We start from the raw sequence: 7,622 nt of genomic DNA on the forward strand, positions 1-7,622 counted from the left end.
GACTATGAGGACTTTATATAGAAACCAAGGTAGAATTTCAGTTCAGATTGAAAAATATGATGCATTTTAATGTGATGGATAATGCCAGATTTCTCAGACCATACACAAAAATACATTTCAAATGAATTAAAGATTTAAATGACATATATAAGCAAATACATAAAATAACAGAATTATATTTTTGTATATACTTATATAATGTTTTGTATGGGGCAAACTTTTCTAAATTAGGAAACTCAGCTTTTATAAGGAAAAAATTAGATGTTTTTTCCTATACACAAATTAAGAAAATGAGTAATTTAAATGACAAAAGACCCCCAAAACAAAGTGAAAATACATACAATAGGCTGGAAAAAATATTGCTGCACAAATGATTAATAGTCTTTATAAACAAATGTATAGAAACTTACAAATGGATATGAATTAGACAAAAAACTCAAAACTGGAGTTGATAGAGAATAAAGGGAAGCTGCTTAGTGGATTTTTTTTAACTTGATTTTCTTTGCTACAGGTGAACAATTTCTCTTTCATGTTTATATCTCAGTGCTGTTAGAAAGTCTGTTTCCAGATCACTTGACCATATTTAAAATGTTTTGTGTTTATTAAAATATGAATTAAAATGCAAATATAATATGTTATATAACTTCACCTTAGCTGCTGATGCACTGCAAAATTCATCTTCAATTTGCTACTACTCTCTATATTCCTGCTTTATCAATCCAAGCCACTGTCCCTCTCCTACCTAGATGGGTACCATGTTCTCAGAATTTGTCTCTTTACCTCCATTTGTGCCCCTTAATCCATCAATTTTCCATCTGGCATCTAGAGAGGACTTTTAAAAATGTAACTCAAACAATCAATATTCCCTTGGTAAGACATTTTAGTGTCTTCCAGTTGCATTTAGGAAATAACCCATACTTCTTTCTTTGGTTTAGAAAGAGGGTGCATACATACATATTCTGGTTTGCCATGGCATCCTGCATAATTATCAGAAGTGCCCCCTTTCATTCTCAAAAGTGTTCCAGTCTGAGCAATATAAAATATAGTTACCCTAATTATAAAGCTCTGCTGGCTTAAAGGTTACATTCTCAGAGAAATCCTCCTTCATCGTATCACTTAAAAGAGCCCTCACTGATAATTCTTTATCAGAGCATCTCTTTGTGGTCTTCATAGCACATAGCAAATTTATGATTATTTCCTTTTCTTCTCTTATTATTATCTAATGAAGGAAGTACATTAATTTATATTTAATATTATTATTAGCCCCATGAAGCAGGGACTAAATCTCTGCTGTTTTTGTATTAGGTCATCAGGGCCTAGCATGTGCCTGACACTTAGCACATGCTTAAACATTTGTTCAATGAACCGATCCTTAGACTAATTATTGGGATTTTTTTTTCAGGTTTTAATTTAAAATTTATTATAATGCGGTCTGTGCAAAAGGAGGGAGTGAAGGGTGGGGAACATGCAGGGACACAGGAACACGATGACATGGCCAGGGCCACAACTTCTGTCGTGGGGGTAGGGATGAAAAGAAAAGGCCAGGGCTGGAGCTGGGGTGGAAGAGGGAAGGGGGAGACACTGTGGCTGCATTCCCCCCACCCCTAGGAAGCATGTCTAGTTCCTGAATCTCCCCCATTTACCGTGGCCTCCTAAGATACCATCTCTTGTCCTGCCTCTGGCCCTAGTGGCTTCTTCTTTTGCTCCCTTTGACTTGTTTTCCTCTGACAGATTCTCAAGCAGGATGATGTTTAGGGCCTGACCCCAAACCACCCCACCTTATGAAGGTACAACCTTTTCCTTCCCTGTTTCTGCCCCTTCTCAGATCTCACCTTTCCCCCTCTCTGGGACAGAATCTTTGATTTCCCTCCTTCCTCTCCTCCCTCCCCCTAGAAAAAGAAATTTAAAAAGGACCAACTCCCCAGCAATGTAAATAATACTTTTTTTTTTTCTCTTTGAAAACTTGTTTGTTTCACACATTTGCTGTGATGCCTCCATGTTGCATTATGGCTGCATTTTAAAAATGCATGGAATATTAAGTTTTTCTTTTCAAGAAAATTGACATATATAGTGATGATTAAGGGTTATCAATTCTGGAGTAAAATAAAACAACAATAAAAATAAACAAAAATTGTTTTCTGTTCCCAGATCTGCTGTTTTCAGTGTGAGTTGGTATTTAACCTGCCTGAAACTCACTTGAAAAAAAATATATAATAGGCCTATAAACAAACTCAAAAGAATAAAATGGGATATATTAACATAATGCTTCTCACATCATAATCATGCAAAAATCATCAACTATTGATACTTTTAAAAAAAATTTTCCTTGTAGAAAAATTATTTTGTGAATTAGCAACAGTATATTTTTCAGTTCAGGTCAATTAGATTTTGTTTGCCCATAACACTTCCCAGCTATTTCTGAACAATCAATGAATGCACAAAATATAAACTAATTTAATATTTACCACATTATTTGTTATTTTCAATTTGATACTTCCCAACTGCTTTATGATACCTTTTTTTTCTCCTTCCTTATTTTGAATTAATAAATTCTGGAACATTTCATTTATTTTTCCTCTATTGGCATGCTTGTTACACATCCTTTCACTATTCTTTTAGTAACTCCCACAAAGTGTAAACATGTGTTCTTGTATCATTAGAATGAATATAAGTTAGTTCTCTTACCACACTCCAGTCAATGCTGAGACTTTTGGACACTGAACTCTATTAACTGTCCTCAACCCTCCAGGTGCCATTAGTTATTATTGTCATGTATTTTAATTCTACATATATTTTAATACTCTTAAAATACTATTGTTATTTTGTATAGTCAGTATCCTTTCAGATTTGCCCCAAATTTAGCATACATAATTTTTTCCTGCATTGCTGTGTTTCCCTTTGGGATAATTTTCCTTCTGCCTGAAGAACTACTTTTAGCATTCCCTTTCATGTAGGCTGCTTGATGAATGTGCTTAGTCTTTGATGATCCAGAAATTTCTATGTTGCTTCACATTTGAAAGATATTTTCATTGGTTGCCAAATTTTTTTTCACACCATATTCATATCATTCCATTGTCTTCTGTCTTACATCTTTTCTGTTGAAGAGTTAGTTCTCAATCACATGGTTATTCCTTGAAAAACAATGTACCCTTCTTTTTTGGATACTTTTGTGATTTTCTCTGTCTTTGGTTTTCAGCTTTTTTACTGTGATGTATGTAGGTGTGGTTTTCTTTTCAATACCCCAACTGGAGTTTGCAGCATCTCCTGAATCTATGGCTTGATATCTTTCATCAACTGGAAATTTTTTGACATTTATTCTTAAATATTGTTCTTGCCTCCTTCTGAAGGGAGATGATGCTATACATTTGTTAGAACTTTTTGTTGCATCCCATATGTCCTTTTCACTCTTAAATGTATTTTTCTATTCTTTTTGCCCTTCAGGCTTCCATTAGGGTATTTTATACTTACCTAACTTCTAGTTCACTAATTCTTTCCTCAGCTATATCTGGTCTTCACGTTTGTTGTTAAACCTATCTACTGAGTTCTTTGTTTCAGTAATCGTATTTTTTTCAGTCCTTGAGTTTCTATTTGGTTCTTTTTTATAGGTTCCTGTCATCTGTTTTCCTGAAATATGAATATATAGTTACTTTAAAGTCCATGTCTGATAATTCCAGTATCTGGGTCATCTGTTAGCTTTATATATTGTTATTTACTCTCCAGAATTTTAAAATTGAAATTCTGGACACAGTCTGTAATTATACAGTTTCTGGGCAGTCTAAATGCTACTTTTTATGGTGGTATTTATCTTTCTCTGTTTCAGAAAAGGTTAGAATGGACAAAGAAAACAGAAGTGATGATAATTTTGAAGACTTGAGTTTGAAAAAAAATTTTGTCGAAAGGCATGTACACAGATCAAATGACTCAGGGCATTTTCCATTAAGATTAAAGAACTTCCTGTGTGTTTCCACTTCCCAAATATCAAAATTGTTACTGATATATTGCTGCATGTTTACAATATCACTAAAAACACTACTCTGTTTACAACTTACTCACCAAAGTCATACCATTTCTCAATACAAAATGCTGTTTTTAATCTCTTCTATTGCTCAAAGGAGTAGACGGGAATCTGCATTTTGCTTTTTAAGACGTGAGATCTCATCCTTGGTACTTACTACCACATTTCTTTCCTTGAAATAAAGAATATGCAGCTAACTACAGCTACTTTAGGGACCAAGATTACAATCACCACGCCCCTCCCTTAAAATGAATCCACATACATGCCATGGGATCTCCCAGTTTGAATGTCTGGCAGACCTGGGGCCTGACAGCATTCTGATAAATGATGCACATACATAATTTGAAAATCTAAAGTGCATGGCAGAGATCAGGAGATGTTTGTGTTAATGAAAGCATGATTTTCTGGATCAAAGCAGACAAGGGAGGCCTAATTCTCTCAGATTAGGAGGGCTGCAGAATCTGTTTAGTGAATGAAAAGAGAGGCTGATGCAAGATGAGCTCTTTAAATAAGGGCAAAGTACTTTATCAATCCAAACCAATTTTCGAAAAGTCCATCCTCCTCTCTGGAGGGATACTGGGAGTAAAGGCATGAAATCAATATGCTTTTTAAAAACTCGAGGAAAGTATATCTTAATTCCCAAGCGGTACGCTTACAACCTCAGTCAGCTGGTATGAAAATCTGGAAAAAAAATCTTTGTTTTATTTGAATGTAAATTTTGTTCACATCAACAGCCAGGACTTAGAGAAGAGAGAGAGAAAAATATATGAGTGTGAGATAGAAGGTGAAAATAAAGTGTGAGAAAACAAATGAGAATTCAGTGATAAAAAAGTTTTGAGAGAATGGGGGAAGGTATACATGTGTCTTTAATAAAGTGATAACTAATAGTTATTCTGTATTTAGTGGGACATATTTCAGATTAGTCAGTCTGTGAAAAATAAGGAAAAGTTGGGCTGGAATAAAGATGGAGAACAGAAAAGGAAGAAGAAGGGAGGAAAGAATGGGAGGAGGGCAAGGGTAGTGGAAACTTTCATTGTTTGTTTGGCTGTGCTTATTAGCTTCTGTGAAGGGAAACTGATTACTTAGGACCGGAGTTGATTGCCTGGTTTCCTGAGGAGTAGTACCTGGGTTTTTGTTTGTTTGTTTGTATTTTGGCAATTCAGTACCAAAAATTTCCTCGCAATGGCACCCCTAAGTTACCAGTCTCTATCTTTGACCACTTTGATCTACCATGGGAAAAGGGAGTGATGGGCTTTTCTGCTTACGTTTATATGCAACATGTAAATATGAAACTAATATTACAGGGCAATGTTCACAATACCCCAAAAAAAGTTCCACAAAGGACTTTGTTTTTCTTTACTGCAAACTAAAACATAGCCATTAATTAAGTTGTTTTATGAGCTTTTTTTTAGGTTTTGATAAAGTTAATATTGTTCATTTGGAAATTACTTAAACTTAATAATAAAATTAGTACTATGAGACAGCTACTATCTTAAAAAAAGACAAAAAAATTTCAAACACCAGTGAGTTTACAGAACTTATGAAACATTCAAGTGAAACTTTTTTTTTTTTCATTTGACAGGTTTGTTACCGCTCAGAGTGTAGTAGAAATAGAAAAAAAAAAGTTGTTTTTTAGAAGAATTAATTTTTGCTGGTCACAAGTCTCAAAGCTCTATGTAATCAAGGTAGAGCAAAAAAGTATGGCATTGAACATAATTGGTTATGTCATATTTTAACACATGTGCAGGTGTGTCCCCAGAGAAGGCTAGGATGATTTCATGTATTTAAACTCAAGGTAAGTTGATAAACAGTTGTAGGTATTTGCTTAGAACTCTTGTATCTGCTATTTTTGTTTCTGGGTATACTGGAAGGATATAAATGAAATGGTAAGTGGAGGGGTTCAGGGCAACAAGCTATGTGTTCTTCTCCCCACTCCAAGGAGTGGGTTGCATTCATTTCCTGTCCCAACAGATTTAGAAATGGAAGAACAAGTGTCCAGCAGAGGGTGCAGTGCTGGAGTCAGGAGGGCTGGACCTGGTTTAGCAACCACCTTAAACCTACTGGTTAGATGGAGCCAGAGAATCTGACTACACTGCGGTGATGATAATATTTAAAAGGTGCCAGCACCTTCCCTTACCTAGGGAGCTAACTGCAGACCACCAAATAAATATTTTAACTTCAAGCCCACTGAGCTCAAAATTAACTATACAAAACCAACCATACTCATCTGCCTTAACAGTTGTTATTTAATTAATTTTTAAAATTAAAGTAGAGCATGTATGAATGAAGAGCTATCAGGGAAATATCAATAAGCTATTAATTCTTCATAGTTGCCTTCAATCAAGGGTAGTTTATTACCTTATATCTCATATTTCTCACATGTTACCTGTCTCTAGAGTCAATTTTTTTTTTTCCCTGATTCATTCTATGTTTGTTTCCTTTAAATGCTGCAATAGCTAGATCTTTAGCAACCTGCCTGCACATTGATATTTTTGTCTTGCTAGGCTACCTCTTGTGGGCAATAATAGATCCTTACATTAGCTCTCAGAAAGATCTACAGTCTCCAAAGAAGAATTTTTTTCCCCTAAAGGACTAAAGAACTTGGCAATGACAAAAGGATAGTAAATGGAAACATTAAGATACCTAAGGAAAAGGCAAAAAGGTTTTGATCCTGTGGACTTTGATGAGTGGGCAATCTCAGTGCCTGTAAGGATTCTGGACTTGATAGAAAAATGTGGATCATGTAGTCACAAATGAATGAGATGAAACTCTAGGGAGGAAAAAAGGAATTATTTTTAAAAAGCAGACATTATGGGCTTCCCTGGTGGCGCAGTGGTTGAGAGTCCGCCTGCCAATGCAGGGGACACGGGTTCGTGCCCCGGTCCAGGAGGATCCCACATGCCGCGGAGCGGCTGGGCCAGTGAGCTATGGCCGCTGAGCCTGCGCGTCCGGAGCCTGTGCTCCGCAACGGGAGAGGCCACAACAATGAGAGGCCCGAGTACGGCAAAAAAAAAAGCAGACATTATGAAGCCATTACTATATTTACAGGTTTTTTCATTCATTTAAAAATTCAATGAATATAGATTTAAGTAAAATCTGCCATTTCATTCACCAATGTATTTCAACAGAGATCAAACCTTGAGTAAATTCTATTACAAAGACAATAAAAATTGCTAAAATTCAAATGTTTACTTAACTAGGAATGTTTCTATAAAATATTCTAAGATATACATAAGCCTGCAAAATCATTGCTCTATATAATTTTGCTTTTAAATTTATAAGAATATTACAAAAATACTTTAAAATCAAAAAATTAAGCCAACTAAATAAAAAACAAAACTTGAATTTACTGAAAAGATGATTTCATGAACCACATTAAAATTATTATTTTTAACAGACTATCTTTTAGAGCAGTTTTAGGTTTACAGAAAAATGAGCAGATAGTACAGAGTTCTCATATGTCTCTCTTCCCCCATTCTCATAACAGTTTCTCCTTTTAATAATATCTTGCATTTGTGTGGTAATTTTTTCTACAACTAATGAACCAATATTAATACATTATTATGAGCTAAAATCCATAGTTTACATTAGGGTTCCTCTTTGTGTT

This window comes from Neophocaena asiaeorientalis, unplaced genomic scaffold, assembly GCF_003031525.2.
Source record: "Neophocaena asiaeorientalis asiaeorientalis breed wild unplaced genomic scaffold, Neophocaena_asiaeorientalis_V1.1 scaffold249, whole genome shotgun sequence".
Classification (NCBI taxonomy): Eukaryota; Metazoa; Chordata; class Mammalia; order Artiodactyla; family Phocoenidae; genus Neophocaena; species Neophocaena asiaeorientalis.